We start from the raw sequence: 16,351 nt of genomic DNA, 5'->3' as shown, positions 1-16,351 counted from the left end.
TAAAAGGAAACAGAAGCCAGTTCTCTGCTGAATGCCCGAGGAATGACTCCGGACTTATTTGAGGCACCGGCTGGAGGGAGACCAACCCCCAGGCCCTGGGCAGCCGCAGCGGGTTCTCAGGGCCTGGGGCCAGGACCCGCTGGAGGGAGACGGTGCAGACCAGCAAACTGCCCTCCGACTCACCCCTCCCCACCCACCCGGAATCCCTGACCCGGGCTCGGGCACCGCCCCGCGTGGAGAGAAAAGGGTGACCTTTGAGTGTTTGTTTAGAGACATCATGTCCTTAAATGGCTGGGTTTTCAAAAAAATGCATGTGCCTGCTGCTAACTTCATCTCCCCAACAGCCAGGGTGACAGCAGCTGCACGCCAGGCTGGAGAGGAGATGGGGGAGGACGGCCGAGCCAGACAACGGAGGAGGAGGCTGGTCCCGAACAGCCTCGGGACCCCTCCGCCCCCACTGCAGGAAGGAAGGGACGAGGCACAAACAGGGGACACGGAGCGCGTGGGGCAGCCCATGAGCAGCAGGTATTCGCCCAGCATGTCGGCGGCGACATCGTGGGGATGTTACCGTGCCTGTCCGATTTTGTCTCCGTTAAGTCTTTTCCTGCCCCTGGGCCTCTCAGCACCTGCTAGTCCTGCTGCGCGGACCACCCGTTCTTTGGCTTTTCTAATGACAAACACCTTCTCATTCTTCAGGTGTGAAACCCACCTGCTATCAAGGCGTTCCCTACCCACAGGTGCCTAAAGGAGGCCCCCGGCCTCCAGGCGCCGCACTGGCCTGCCGAATGAGTGAGCCATGCTGACCGCAGGGTAGCCGCGAGCAGGTTTCCCTCCCCCAGGCGTGCGCCGCGCCTTCGAGCGGGGATTTCTGTTTTATGTTTACTTCTGTAACTACATCAGAAAATCGAATGGCACTACACAAAGTGCATTTACCTAAGCTATTTGAAGCAGCCCTTCATTGAGCCAGTGAACTATAGTCCCTTCATTAGGTTAATCATAGCTATTGTGAACACTCGAGAACGATTTGTGAAGTGTATCTAAGCCAGACGCATGTATTATTTAACCAAAAGAATAACCTTCGGCATTCTAGTTATTTTTCTTCAATGAAACAGCATTATTTTAATGGACATAAGCTCTGATTTCTCAATTGTTAACTTTTGGGGCTAGAAATACAAAATGGAGTCCTTTTTAAATAGAACTGAAATAGAAAGCTTGGTGAATGAGAAACTTTAAATTTGGGGGTAGGAGGTTAATTTTGTTTTCATTTTTTTTAAATTTTTCATTGCCAAGAAAAGCAGTACACAATTTCCTGCTTTTTAATTTCCCAGATGATTTATAGATTCAGCACAATGTTATTTACAGGAAAACATCAGAAGAAAGTAATCTTTCTTCATTAACAAAAGGAATTTCGAAAGACGTTATTCAATTAATTGCATCTGTGGTCACATCTTCCCCAACCTGAAAACTTTCGAGGGGTCCCCTTGAATGCTCTCCTCGAGCCCACGGCCCTTCCAGATCTGGCTCCTGTCGTCCTTTGCTCATCTGCTGCCCCCAGAACTCTGTTTCAGTCCAATTGACTTTCTCTGGTTTCCCAAACAAAACCGCCCTGTGCTCTCCCGCTCCTGGCCCGTTGCGCACACTCTTCCCTCTGCCAGGCTCGCTCACTCTCCCTACCCCCTACTCATACAGATATAGTGAGCCCATAAATGTTGACTCTCACTTCCTTTCATCCTTCTCTCCCTCCCTCCTTCCTCCATCGAGCCTTCTCAAAGACTCCTCTCTGGGTCAGGTCCTGTCCCAAGGACTGTTGAATCAGCCCTGAAGATGCTGAGTTGATAAAGGATACTAAGGTAGATACAAAGAAGGAAACCGAAGGTACGAAGTGGCCGTAAGAGAGGCCTAGATAATGTGGGAGAAGCAGGGAAGACTGCATGGAGGAGGGGGCGATTTAAATAAGTGAGAATAAAGGGATAGCATTCTAGAAGGAAACAATCAAACGAGCTAAGGCACAGAGGTGGGATAAATCCAGGCAGGTCCAGGGGATCTGGCAGGCTGCGGGGCGGCAGAGGGAAGGGGCGGAGTGGATGGAAAGGTTAGGGAGAGGGCGCGGGCCAGATCACAGGCCCAGACTGGGGGCCAGGTGGGAGCGACAGATCAACTCATCCAGTTAACAGGTATTATTTTAGCACTTACACTGCCACTTCGCAGCCTGTCGCCTCTTCCCTGACGGGCTACAGTAGCTCTACCTGCCTCTCTACCTCCCTCCAGCCTCATCTGTCCTCCCTGCATTCCTGGAGAGGGAAGGGGAGACGAAAGCAGACCATAGATGAGGTGAAGTGGGGTGCCTCCACTCCTCTACTCCCAGCCCCTTTTGCCCCCACAGGATGGAGGGGGCCATGTGGTAATAAGCAGCAGCGGCCATCACAGCTCGAAGGTGTGAGGCAGGACAGTTGCACCTGGGAGGTCTGGCAGTCTCCGAGGCTGCCTCCAGGTGGGAGGAAGTATCTGACAGGGGTAGAAGATGAGGCGGGGACACTGGCTAAGCATAGTCGGAGTCCATCCCCTAGTCTGGGCAGGAAGGAACCGCCCATTCCTTCTCTGGCCAGGAAACACCTTGACTTGGGACTCTGCATTTGTTTTGCCCTTTCTTCCTTCTTCTCTGTTTATCTTTTCAGCTAGCCCTGCCTGGGGCTATTTTTGCTTCTTCCTTGTTCAGCTGCCTGAGCAGCCTTGTGGCTTTAATTGGCCCATTTTCTGCATGCTGGAAAGATCTTTTCCTCCTTGTCCCGCTGCCCACCCCCACCAGCCATGGGGCCTGAGAGTAACAGCTAGAAGTGAGGCTCTGGAGAGAAAGGCAGACTGAAACAGCTCAGGAGAAGGAAAAAGGGAGGGAAACAAGAGACTGACGGAAAGACGGACAGAGACAGACAGATGCAGAGAGAGAGACAGGGTCAGCGATAGCGAAGAAGAGTGGGAGCATGAAAGAATAAAGACAGAAATAAATAATTGGGGTAAGAGAAAGAGAAACGCAGGAAGAGAGAGACAGAGGAGCGAACAGATGGATTCATATTCACATTGAATGACGAGAGAAAGAGACAGGCAGCCACCGAGTCCTAGGAGGGAGGCGGCCAGTAGCCAGACAGCAGAGGGCTGCAGTGTCTCTAGGGAGTCTGGGGGCTCCATGCACCGAGGTCTCTCGCGAGTGTCCTACTTCTCTGGGCCTAATTGCAGCACAGGGATGATAGATCACAGATTCCCTCTCTCTGCAGGAGACTGTTGGCACGGATGTCAGAGTGCTTTGTAAATGCTAAGGTCTCTACAAATCGGGGGAAGGGAGAAGTCATCATTCTGAGGCGCGGGGCTTCATTCTTGTTCATCTTCCTGTCTCTTGCCTTTGAAGTGAAGTGGGGAGAGGCCGATGCTTCCCGCACTCATTTGGGGAGAGGCCGATGCTTCCCGCACTCATTTGCCGTTTTCCCCTGTGACAAACGTTTACTGACCACCTGCTCCCTGCGTCCAGCCTCCTTTCGGGGCTCTGAGGATAGACGGTCCCAGGCAGCTCTGCCGCCCTCTTGCTCGAGGCCTGCCCCATCCATGTATGAGGCCATCAGTGAATGTTTAATATTTATTGAATATATTATAAGAAGGAGAAGCAGCTGACATGACCATCTGCACCTGGCATTTGCTGTAGCCAGGGGTGTCCCTCCACCTGGGGGCAGTCAGGGGCAGCTTCCCAGAGCAGGCTTCCCGGAGCGGAGAAGGCGTGGAGAGAGGGTGCGGGAAACAGGGAGATGAGGCGAGGTCTGCACTGTGGGGGAGCCTTGAATGCCAGATAAGGAGTTGGGGCAAATTGGCGGCAATACTCAGTAAAAGAAGAGCCCGATCAAATCTGAGTTTTTTCAAAGAAACCCCACTGGCACAGCCCAGATAGGAACAGGGGCTGGGGCTGGGGTCAGGGCCTGGGGCAGGGGGAGGAGGCTGCGGGGTACGGCGCAGGTGGGGGAAGGAGGGCCTGGACTGGGGAGGGGAAGCCTGCGGTGCAGGCTTCTGCCCTGGGCCGGCCGGCCGGGGGCATGTGGCCTCTTGTGCCAGCCCAGCTGTCTCTCCCTGACCTGCCTCGTAACCCATGTCATGGAAACTCGAGGGCGGCAAACTCAGGTGCCTTCAGGGGCCCGTGGGAGGTAGCTGGGGTGAGACAATAAAAAGTGGGAGTGGTGGGCCCTGGGCCCACCTTGACTGTGCCTTCAAATTGCAATTTTTTGAAAGCAAGATGGCGGTCAAAAGCAATAGCTGACCGGATTTGTCCCCTCAGGCTTCACTAGTTTTCAAACTCCGACTTCACCCCTCCGTCACATTTTACGGGCGGAGACTGAGGCCCAGACCGGGCAAGAAACATGTCCAAGTGCGAGCCCCTTGTGCTCATAGTCCAGCCAGGTTAACACCCCCAGGTACAGATGAGGAAACTGAGTCACGGGGAGGGGAAGTGGCTTGCCTGAGATCACACAGCTATGGGGGAAGGGGGAAGGAGGTGGAAGGAAGAAGGTGGGGGGGGGGGCAGGCTGCTTTCTCGGGCATCAGTCCTTTCAGGAAAATGACTCAGCCCCTTCCATCACCAGGGACTGAGGGGAGGAGAAACCTAGGAGTAGCGAGGGAGCCGCTAATTGCCTGATGAGAAATAATTGGTGGTGGGAGAGATTCGGCTCAATGAGAGGGAGGCTGGGGGTGGAAGCAGCGTGGTGAGAACCAATGGGGGGAGAACGAGGCATCCCCAAGGGGAGGTGCTCCGGCTCCTGGTTGCCGCTGACTGAGGCCCGCAGCCACCAGCCAGCTGCTGGCCAGGGGCCTGGGCCAAGGCTGGGGGCAGCTTGGTCACCCCAGCCAAGGGCCTGCTGAGGTGCTGATTATCTGCGAAGCTGGACCTTAGAGAATAATCATATAATCATCGCAATCAATAATAATGCCTCCCACCTGCTCTGAGCTTTTAACTGTTCAGCCACCAGAAAGGTAGCCTTGTCTCACTTGGAGAGAATGTGCGGTGGGGTTTGCCACTGGCCCTAAGACAGGAAAGAGTCCACAGAGGTTAAGGGCAGCCACTTTTACCTCCCCGAGTCTCAGGTTCCTCAACTGTAAGATGAAGATGTTGTTCTCTGCCTCTGTTTACCTTTTTGGCCTCATCTTCTACATCAGACCTCCCCCATCCCTTCACCCCAGTCCCAAACATACACACTCGGCATCACAATCCAGACCCACAGAACTGCCGGTTGACCCCTCTAGGGTCTCTGCCTCTGTTCTGCATCAAATGCCAATCTGCTCGTTTTCACAGCGAACCCATCTTCATGCTGCAAAGCCCAACGCCACCTTCTCTGTAAAGCCCTCCCTGATTCTCAGCGGAGTTAAACATTCCCTCCTCTGGGCTGCCACTGTTTTGTGTGCATTATAGCAAGACGCTATACTTATATCTTTGCCTATTTCTTTCCCCCTCTAATCTGGAACTTCCTCGAGACCAGGGAAACTAGACTTTACGTATCTCTGTATTCCCAAAGCCCAGCACGAATCAACCACACAGTAAGTACTCAAGAGATAGTTCTTGAACTGAATGATCGACCACACAAGCTTTTGTTTGTCCTTTTCAGTGTCTGTTTCTGCCACGGGACTGGGAGCCTCCCGAGGGGAGGTCTGAGCTCTATTCATCTTTCTCGAGAACCCCATATTTCCTGGCACGGATAAGGTCCTCAGCAAGGACTGGCAGGTGGGTGAATGCGAGAAAGCACTTTGTTCATCATAAAACATGATTTATGGGAGGGGAAAGAAAAAGGAGAAAATCCCTGGATGGAAGAGGAGATGGGCGTGACATCTGGGGTGAGTGTCCTTAAGGCGGGGGGAATGTTTGTCTGCATGGCTGTGCATACGTGTTTGCATATGTGTACCTGGGTGTCATTTGTGGCGTTGCGTGTGCCGCTGTGTAAGGATGTAGGCGTTGTTTACTTCGTGCGCGCATGTGTATTATTGCGTGTAGTGTTCAGATATTGTTGCATTACTGTGTGTGTTATATCTCTGGAGTCTTTGGGTAAGTCTGCATGTGTTTAACTGTGTATGCGTCTGTGGTTTGTGCGGAGGTGTGTGCTTGTGTGTGTGTGTGTGTGTGTAGGTGTAGTGTGTGCAAGGATGGAAGATGAAGTAGAAGGGAGAAGAAAAGACGGAACTTGTGACTGTCAAATGCCAAGTGCAAAGAGCAAGAATGCACAGGTGTTCCAGGCGGAGACCAAAATACCCATCGAATTCCATTCCCACCATCGACTCCACTCATTCTTTCCTTCACTCACTGGTGCACCGATGCTGACTCTGCTGGGTCCTCTGCTGGGTCCTCTGCTGGGTCCTCTGCTGGTTGCACAGGATCTGACACATCTCCTCCCTCTAGTAGCGGCCAATTTCCTGGGGGGATGGCATGTGATAAATGGTCACAGAAGTATGCAACCGACACTGCCACAGAGGGACCCAAGGGATGTGGGAGTGCTAAGGAGGGTCCCCTAGAGCAGTGGGGGAGGGTGGGGAGGGCAGAGCGGGCTTCACAGAGGAAGCATCATCCCCAGTGAGCCCCGGGACAATCGTCAGCCGAGTTTGCTGAAATCCCCACCTTTGCTGTCTCCCTGCCCACTTCCTCCGTCCCCTCTCCCAGCGAGGCCCTGAGGAGGAGAGTTCTATTCTAACTAAGGAGAACCCAGGAGAAAAGCAGCAGTGAGAAAATGGCAAAGGCTCCTGGTACTTCCCCTTTACAGCCACACGACGCTCTGCCTCTGGAGTGCAGGTGGGTGTGCAGGTGGGTGCGCAGGTGCAGACTTATTTGTGAGTGCCCAGCCTGTGTCAGCCTGGTGATTTTTAGAGGACAGAGGAACATTTTTCATTCTCTTTCTCACCCAACCCACAACGCTGTGTGACAGGAGTTTCAGACCTATGTGGCTAGACTGACTTGCAAATTCTACAGCCATGTGTGAACCAAAAAAAAAACCCAAAAAACAAAAACCCAATTTGTTTGACAAAGGAAGCTGGCTGGTCAGCAGACCAGACTCTGGTAGAGAAAAGATTGGACTCTTGAGACTAACGTAATTTTAAATCTGTATTCATAGACAGGCCTAGATTCATTTTTTTTTTCCTTTTTCATTTAAGAAAAAACCTTGATAGAATAAATGAGATGATGATTGAGCCAGAATTCTGCAGGCTTTCAATTTCATGTCGTGCTTCTGTCCCTTCTGGAGCACCCGTGACGCACCAGGCTTCATCTGCAATGCGGAGCCAGCAAAGTGTGGCCCATGGTGACATGCCGGGGCGAGGATATGATTCAGGCCCCGACAGAGGAAGGGCAGAATCTGGAAGAGCCTCATGGAGGAGGTGAGATTTGATATGCACTCTGAAGAGTTCAGCATGTGCAAAGGCCCAGAGGCGGGAGCGGGCAGGTATTTTTCAAAGAGTAGTAAGCAGCACCCATTGACTTTAGACCCAAATGCTGGCCAGTCCAGGGAGGCACGAAGGGGCACGGTGAACTCCAGCGCGAGGACCTGGTGCCAGCCCTGGGCTCCGGTCTTTATGACGTGTTGTGTGGCCTTGCTCCATTCGCATCCCATCTCTGTGGGCTTCTGTATGGGTGAAAGAGCCACATGTGGCAGCGGAGACAAGTGAGACTTGTGCGCTCTCTCACGCCCCTGCCGCACTGTGCCCATGGCAAACACCGGCAGAAACTCATCGCGATGAGCTTTGGCGTTGCTGTTTTTTTAAGAAGCACCATGTGGTGGATGAAATCACAGACTCTAGAGCCAAACGACATAGGTTCGAATTCCAGTCTGCCACACACTAACTGAATCCTGGGGCGAGGTCCTTAACCTTTCTGTGCCTTAGTTTCCTCCTCTGTAAAGTGGAGATAAGGAGACCTGCTTCTTAGTATTGTGTAGGACCGAATGAACTAATAGGTGTAAAGTGCTTAGAACAGGACCAGCCATACACTCTGTGAGGGTGTGATTGTTCTCCCAAAGCTCCCCCCACACCCCTGGAGACAATGCTCGAGGCAGCCACTGTCCATCAGCTGTTCCGCTACCTGATTTAACCCAATCTCCTCACTATAGATTGGAAAAGTGAGTCCAGGGGACAGGGAAGTCCCTGCCTAGGGTCTCAGTGACGCAGCAGAGCTGAAGTTCATGTTTCCTGAATCTGAGGCCAGAGCTTGTTGCTCTACAGCAGTTATGGGAATGTGCTTACGGAAGAAGCCCATGATTGCTCATGATCAGCATGTGCACAGGCCCAGTGTGAGGACCTAGTCCATCTGCGAAGGGGCTGCCTGATCTCCAGGCCTTCCCGGCTCTGCTAGCAGTGAGCATCACCCACAGGGGGCTCAGCACTGAGGACGGGGAGGGGGCGGGGTGGCCAGTACCCCTCTTCTCTGGCAAGGCCTCTCACTCGTGGGGACCCAGTGCATCTCAGATCTCCACTGTAGGCCCCTCCCCATGCTGTCCTGGCTTTTTCCTTTCTCTGTCCCTTCTCAGGAGCTCCAGCTCCGGCCTGGGGTCTGGCACATCTCAGGGAGAAATGCATGGCCCCTCGGCTGGCCCTTGAGGAGAGGGGCCGGGAGGCCAGCTCAGAGCCTGGGTGAGCCGACTCCAGGGGCCTGCTCCAGCCTTCGGAGACACTCCGGAACCAGGTTACCTGGGTCTGAGGGGCCTCAGGCAAGAGGAAGGGGCTTCTGGCAACCAAAACAGCTTCCAGGTAAGCACAGGTGCTTTCAGCCCTTGGGAACAAAACCTGAAGAAATGCTTTTAAGGTGTGGTTCAAACTCCATTTGCACCAGCATCCCTTTGGTGGTGGGAGCAGAGGACGTTCATTAATATTGCACATTCTTGGGCCTTACTCTAGACCTGCTGGATTACACTTGGACCTGAGGCCTGAATACCTTTGTGTTAGCAAGCTCCCCAGCATCCTTCACCCTCAAGCTGGAGAACTTCCGGGGTCCAGGGGATACCAGAGGCGGGGAAGTCCCCAGTCCAGGAACCCTTTGTACTGTCTACACCTGTCACTACACTCCTGGAGGGATACCAGAGAGTCAGTCTGTCCAAGCCCAGCCCCAAGCCTGCTCTCCTTTCTCCCCAGCTTCCTACACTGCTCACACGTTCCCCGCAGTTTCTAAATTCAAAATGGGGGCAGTTGTAGCTGTGTGTCGACTCCCCTTCCCTGGGCACCATGCCTCAAGATGCTGTCTGCTAAGGAGGGGTCTGGGCTCCCATTCCTCAGAGCCTTGCAGGAGGAGGACAAGGACGGCATCGATGGGCCGTGCTTCAGACCAGGGTGGGGGGTTCCTGGCCCAGAACATGCCTCCGACTCTCTGGACACAGCTAGTCCTCTGAGCCTCTCCCTTCTAGAAGTCCCAGCCTTTTCCGTTCATCCCCAGTGTGGAGCCATTATGCTCACCTGCAGAGGAACACCCATGCTGGGCCCTGGAGCTGGCACTGGGGTGGGGGCGGGGGAGCCTGACACCCACTCTGGCCCCTGCAGATGGTCTGATGCCTCATTCGGTCGGCGAGCATTTGTTGAATGCCTGCTGAGTATGGTTGCTGTGCTGGGTGCTGGAGGGGGTGGGTGGGGGATGGGAGACTGTTTGGGGGTGTAGAAAGAAATAGAAGATTGGGGGCGTGGAGAAGCCCACACATGGTTTTAGAACAATCACTGAGCAACATGCCAGGCAAAGCGAAACACACTCATCTCGATACAGTTGGCACGCGCTTCTTGAGCAGGCCCCAGGCCGGGCGTCTCAGAAGTGTGGGGTTTGTGCTGGGATGGAGGGGCATGAAAGAGACAGGGATGAGGAGGACCTGAGTTCTAGTCCTGAGGCCACCATGGACTTGCTGTGTGGCCTTGGGGAAGTTTCTTACCCTCTCTGAGTCTCAATCTTCCTCCCTCTCATCCTCTCTCCCATATAAACACCCTGGAAAATGGCAGACTTGAACTAAATTTGCCTGACACTGAGCAAGGGATGTGGCTTCTTGGTCATCTGAGTAGATACTCTGCTGGAGGTGTGCTATCACCTTGACAGTCGAGGGTAATGGTTAGAAACCCTGTGATTTGGGTCATAGACTCCCATCCTTTACATGTCAGTGTGGCCCTCTGCAGAATCGGCACATCTCTCGCATCGCTGGGAGGAGGATGCTGGCCGAGGAAGGGCTGCCCGGATGGATGCTCAGGGACGTGGTGGGGGATGGGCTGCTCACAAACAAAGTGCTGCTTCCCACTTTGGCTTTTACTCATTGTTAATTGCATATTTACTTTTGAGGATTTCACGTCTGTGAAAGACCGCTTGAGGTGGGAACGTTGAGGAGTAGAAGGATAACGGGGCCCAGGCAGTGTCGGGTGGATGCTAAGCTCCCAGGGCTGCTGGAAGGTGCAGCTCTTCCCTCTGGTTCTTTTTTTTAACATCCTCCCCTGAACCTTTTCTCATCTTTCACCTTCTCTGCCATGTTTGCTCCTAGAGACAATGGGAGACCTCCATTTTGCCCAGTGTTTAGCTAGACCTCTCCTCATAGCAGGTCTTGGGCTAAGCCTGGTCCCTTCCCTAATAGGGTGGCATATAGTTTAGGGGTTTACATATACAGGAGTTACAGAGACTCGTGTGCCAATTTTGGTTGGCTATTCACAGGCTGTGCGATCTGGGAGAAATTACTTAGCCTCTCTGTGCTTCAGCTTCATCTTCCATAAAAACGACTAACCAACTGACATCATAGGGCTCTTATAAAGATGAAATGAGCCAATGTGTATAAAATACTTAACATATACTAAGCACTCAGCATGTTGCTGTTCTCAGGTTAAAGCCACGTGGGCTATTTAATGTCTTCTATTTTCTTAGCTTTAACAGCTGTCTCCTGGCACGGACCAGTCACGCAAGAAATGGTAGGAGTGAATGAGAAGGATCCATGTGCGTGCGTGGTCAAAACAGAAGTGGCTGTGGAAACACGAGAGATGAGGTGTCCAGGGAGAGCCTGTCTGGATGTCATCCGCTGGGGTGGGCCTACAGGTTGTCACGGAATGAGCTGCTCACTGACACTCGCCGAGCAGCCAGTCTTCCTGGCACCAGGGCCCAGGGCTGCAGGGGTACATCCCGTGAGCTATGGGGGTTCAGCAGGGGAGGTGCTCAGAAGGAGCAGGACTTGTGCTGGGTGAAGGATTCTGGCCATTGCAGAGAGGAAGAGTGGAAACTGAGTGAAGTTCTGAGCAAACTGATCTTAGCCCTGGGGGGTTAAAATTCTTCTCCCCCACCCTCCTCTCTTTCCCCCTCTTCTCATCCACCCTCCAAAAGTGATCTTATCATGACCAAGCAGAAGAGAAAATTCAATCTGACAGCATTTTACATGTCTTTAAGAGTTACTGCATCCTAAAAGTGCAAAAGAAAGATTTTTTAAAAATCTGCTTTAAAAATTTTTACTTGAAAGGGTATAAACATGTACATATGGTCAGAATTGGAACATGTAAATGTAAGGCATAGACAGATGAATTGAGTATATGTATTACCAGAATCCAGAGACTGGTAGAGAGAAGGATGGACAAGCCGTTTTTCTTTTCTTTTCTTTTTTTTAAACCCATGACGACAAACTTGGAAACTGTGCAGGGAGACCTTCTGTGGCACCAAAAAGAGCCCAATCAATACCTTAGGAGAAATTTTCCACCCTAAGCCTCCTTAACTAACTGGACTTGTAACTACCCCTTGGGGGCAGGCAACCCCAGTTAACTGGGATGGTGGTTCTCCCTAGTGGGTGCACATTGCTGAACTCCAGGATGATTTGGGGTTATATTTAGACAGACCTATGGGTGTTAACGTATAAAGAATAAGCCAAAATGGGAGGCAATAAGTATTTATTTGGGATTAAGAACTGCAATTTGGGGAGCACAGATTCAAGCAGAAACCCAAACAGTGTCCTAATTTCAGGGCAAGAGCAAGAGGTTTTTAAGAGAAAAGAAAGGGAGTAATTACATGGGTGGAAGAAGGAGATTCCTATTGGAGCCAACAAGCTGAGTTACTCTTTAGCTGTACATGGCTGGTTACTGATTCTATCTTCAGAAAGGGAGTTTATAATACCAGCCCTTGTGGTCAGGATGTCTGCTTTCCTGTTAGCTTTACAAATATAACTGTTTGCAAAACAAAGTTTTTTTGGCCCAGTCCAAAGGTGGTTTTACCAAGTTCAAACATCCCAAAGTTGCAAGGAACAAGACGCGGAAGGCAGTTCCTCTGGTACGGTGGCTCCGACTTCCTTTTGAAATGGCTCCACTTATGTCAACCGTCACGTGGGAATCAACCATAGTACTTTATTTTTCTGTTATGTACTTACTCATAATGCTAAGAAATTTAGGCCTATGAAAGTTAGAGTCTAATCATTCTAATTTAAAATGTAATTGAGTAATCAACTTTGATGTGTGAGTTTAATTTGAAATCTTACTAAGCCCTGCTCGGTAGTAGAATATTTAAGAGAATTTTAGGTTCACCACATACACACATTTAATTTACTAAGTGTAAAAGAATGTTAAGTACCCAGAGAGATTTCGTGAACAACAGGCAAATTAATTAAAAAGAAAATCTAACAGATGATGTTAATAATTTTTTTTTTGAGATATGCCACACACTAAGAAAAGTATCCAGATCACACAGTAAGCCAGAATCAGACTAAGAAATCTAACATTGCCGGAACTTCAGAAGTACCCCAGCCCTCACCCCACACCTTCTCCACTCAACCCCCACCCCCCAACAAGGGAACCACTCACTCGAAACATTAAATTTATATGTAGGGCATGAACTGTTTGAGGCATGTCTAATTAATTATTTACACTTGTAAATGGGACCACATATCATTCAAAGACTTCTTAGAAGTGGTTGCTAAAGTCTGCTCTATATAAACGGAAAAAGATTTGTAAGTGGACTTAAAAGCTTAAGAGAGAACTAGGGTTAAGAATTTGCCAGTTTGATAAATTGAATTCTAGTTAAACTCCAAGAAAACTTTCTACACAGTCTTTTCTGTGCACAACAACCACTGGGGAAATCACCACAAAAGTCAAATGAACAAGCATAAAGTCCGGTTGCAAAGCCATAGTTCAAGGTCCTGAAGGAATTTTCTTTAAATTACACATCATGCGTAGGTACTTTCCTTAGGTGGAGGGTACATCTTGTCTCCTGGGACTCGCTTCCAAAACCACAGGCTTTGTATGTGTTACTCTTTCCTTTAAACAGCATTAAGTTAGTTGCCTATATTTTACTTCAAAATGTTTCAGATAGACGATGTGACATATTGTTGATGTTACTTGTAATCCATATTCTCGAATAGTCAGTTAAAGCAAACAGGAATTCATGGTCCCAGGGTGGGTTGGTAGTATTTGAAAAACTAATCAGAAGCCCACTTGTTCATAGGGACCATTACAAGCCTTTTAGTTGGCACCAGAGAGGGTGCTCATTTGCATAACGGATGCAGAATGGCTTCTCACTGATGAGTACAGAAGTGTAAGGCGGTGTGTATGGATTGACTGGAGAGACAGCCCAGGCACCGTCACTCTGCAGGAACAGGGTCTTAGAATCCAGTAGGTCCTGCAGCCTACAGAAATGCCCTAGGTCCACCTGCCCTTGTGCACGGCCCATCAGTGGAGAATTCCACTGCTGTCTGCCTCTAGAATCTCAGCTGAATTCAGCACTAGAATACTGTTGACTCTGCCTTGGGTCAATCTTTCATGCAAGGAACATGCAACAGGACAGAGACCTGAGGCTTTAAGGAGTTTCAGAGCAGGAAGTTTGCAGGCCTGCTTGCTAATGTAGAATGTGTGCTTGCTAATGAAAGTAAGAGTATGATTCTAAATTTGGTGCAAGGCTTCCTTTCACTGTAATTTACAATCAGGTAGCTAGGCTGTGGGGGAGGAAAATGAGAGCCCTCCCCACCTCTACCTATACGAAGTTATTGAAATCGACTGAAGTGAGTCTCATATTTGTGGATAACGTAGTTGCTTTAGCTGAGAAGCCCAGTGGTGGTGGGGTACGTGGGATACCATGGAGCAGGTGGGAGGAATACCTTTGGGTAGAAATGGTCCTGGCCCCCCCCACACCCCTTCTACTGCTGTCATCTTCAGCTCTGAGTAGGAACATTTGGGGCTCAGTTCCCTCAGACCCTGTGAAAACCCACCCAGGGACTCTTGGCCTTACCCCTGGCCAATCCCATGCCAGGATCTGGAAAGTCTGGGTGGCAGTGGGAATTTCTCTGCCTTAAGGTGGGGCCTGGGGCTCCTGCGAGATCCTCTCTTCACTCCTCTACCTGATGCCAAGTTGGCTGTTCCATCAGCACTCTGACAGCACCCCACAGCCCAGCTACTGACAGGTGTGCATCTCAGTGACAGCATCCTGGCTGGCTTGAAAGGTAAGCGACTTCTCTTTAAAATGCTCCTTGGAGATGTCTTTGAAAAGAGCTCTTTTGAAAACAAGACAGCGAGTACTGTGCACAGCTCGTCCCCTCCCCACCCGCTTCCTTTCTTCCTTCCTCCTCCCTCCCCCCTTCTTTTCTTTCATCGTGAGTGCAGAGCTCTCTAGGCCCAGAATGACTACAAGCCAATCATATGTACATTTTGTAACTTAATTCTGCAAGACCCACTGACTTTTTCTTCGACTTCATGCCTCTTCTGGCCTCTGCCCGCAGCAGAACAGCTCAAACTGGGGCCCTTTTGGTCTAAACAGTCAAGGCGACTCCAGGCAGCTCCCTGACCACACCAACAGTAAATCCTCCCTCCCACACCAAAACATCTGGGCACATGAGGTCCCCTGGAACTTCCAGAACATTCCAGACTCTGCAGCAAGAACAGCCCTTTCTTGAGCAGCCCTCCCACCTGACCCTCAGAGGACCCCTTCCACTTCAACACCCGCAGGTGTTCCCATGGCCTCCCTACCCCCGCTGAGCTCTGGTCTCCCACTGGCAGGGAGGCCTGTATTGTCTTCACATCCGTCCGCTGGTGTCCTGTCCTCTGGGCCAGCCAGACAATCAAGGTCATGACGCCAGCATTTGCTTACTTGGAGGAAAACAGCTCACGCGATGTGGGGAAGGCAGCTGGACGGAGAGGGAGAAACGTAGCCCAAAGTGGGTGGTATTTTGGGAACAGTTTTTAAAGGTAATATGTAAATATGCTGCTCATTAGGATCCTAGTGAGAGACGTTGAAGGAAGTGCTGTCAGATGGTCCTGGTGTCAAATGGCTCTGACAGCTGAACTATCCGTGAGCTGTAGGAAGGTGGTTAAAGGCCTTTTATTTATGTTCAGTGCTCCTCGCTGCACCTTTGCCTCCATCTTCCACCTCTGCCCCTATCCATGCTCTCCTTGATCTCCGCACCTAGCTCTGCCCCTGGAGGTGAGAGGAGACACCCCTTCCTCCCCCCCTCACACACGCAGGGTGCCTAGTGACCACCCGTCATGGCAGTTACTTCTCAATGGCAGGGGCCACTCTGCCTACATTATCCGCTTTCTTCCTTCATCTAATTAGGACCTGGGGCCATCTGAACCCACCCAGATGGGACTCAGACTCCGCACTTGGACGTCTCTGTTCCCTCCAGATTCTGTGAGCATCCTTTAACCCTTAAGGATGTTACAGAATATGAGATCCTGAAAAGAACACGGGTTTTGGAGTCAGAAAGGTCTGGGTTTGAATCCGACCCCTTGAACTCACTATTTGTGTGACTTCCGGCAAGTCACTTAACCTCTCTGAGACTCCATTTCCTCCCGAAACATCCTGGGGGTTAGCACGGTCAGGGACCAAACAAATTCCTTGGCACATCCTAAGGGCTTAAGAAGTAGGAAGGTGGTTCCTTCCTCTCCTATGCCTGGGTATGGAGGGGAGAGACGGCCCAGGGCTGCGTGGTGAATCCAAGCTAGCTCTGGTGCACGGGCTGCCTAGCAAAGCCCACCTCAGCATGGTCTCTAGCAGCCATGCAGCAGGCTGTGTTTCTACAGCTGGAGAGGCCCCAGCCCCGGAGAGCAAACAGGTCTCTGAGTCTCCGCTTCACCCTGGGAGGCAGCTCAACATGGGGGGTGGGGGATGGGAGTGTTGGGGGGGCAGGTAGAGATGGGGGTAGGGGTGAGAACTGCAGTCAAGACCATCACAGTTCTGAGCCAGGAGCTGTCATTAGTTGTTCTGGCATATAATTGAGCTCTAATCACCCTCTGGCCCAAGATGAGTTTTGGGGCCATGATTATCTGTGATTAGCCTGTTCGTGCCTCAGAATGCTGATTTCATACTGTACCCCCCTCTCTCGCCCCAGCCCTTCTGGAGAGCCCTGCCAGAAACACTCAGACAAGAGCTTCTTGCTCA

General features: G+C 51.1%; 1 long non-coding RNA gene across 4 annotated transcripts; it reads left to right on the top strand.

The window, feature by feature from the left end:
• Positions 1 to 349: 349 nt before the first annotated feature.
• Positions 350 to 16,009, top strand: LOC107511880. 4 transcript variants are annotated; one of them, XR_004951039.1, is made up of 4 exons: positions 350 to 525; positions 5,634 to 5,749; positions 6,677 to 8,751; positions 10,880 to 16,009. It is a non-coding gene; the product is annotated as an uncharacterized LOC107511880 (long non-coding RNA). The 4 variants fall into 4 exon arrangements; XR_001597150.2 differs by having other exon boundaries at positions 5,634 to 6,805; positions 7,165 to 8,751; XR_004951038.1 differs by having other exon boundaries at positions 5,634 to 7,386; positions 8,115 to 8,751.
• Positions 16,010 to 16,351: the final 342 nt, after the last annotated feature.

Source organism: Rousettus aegyptiacus, unplaced genomic scaffold, assembly GCF_014176215.1.
Source record: "Rousettus aegyptiacus isolate mRouAeg1 unplaced genomic scaffold, mRouAeg1.p scaffold_m13_p_5, whole genome shotgun sequence".
Lineage (NCBI taxonomy): Eukaryota > Metazoa > Chordata > Mammalia > Chiroptera > Pteropodidae > Rousettus > Rousettus aegyptiacus.
This window is presented reverse-complemented; position numbering and strand designations above follow the sequence as displayed.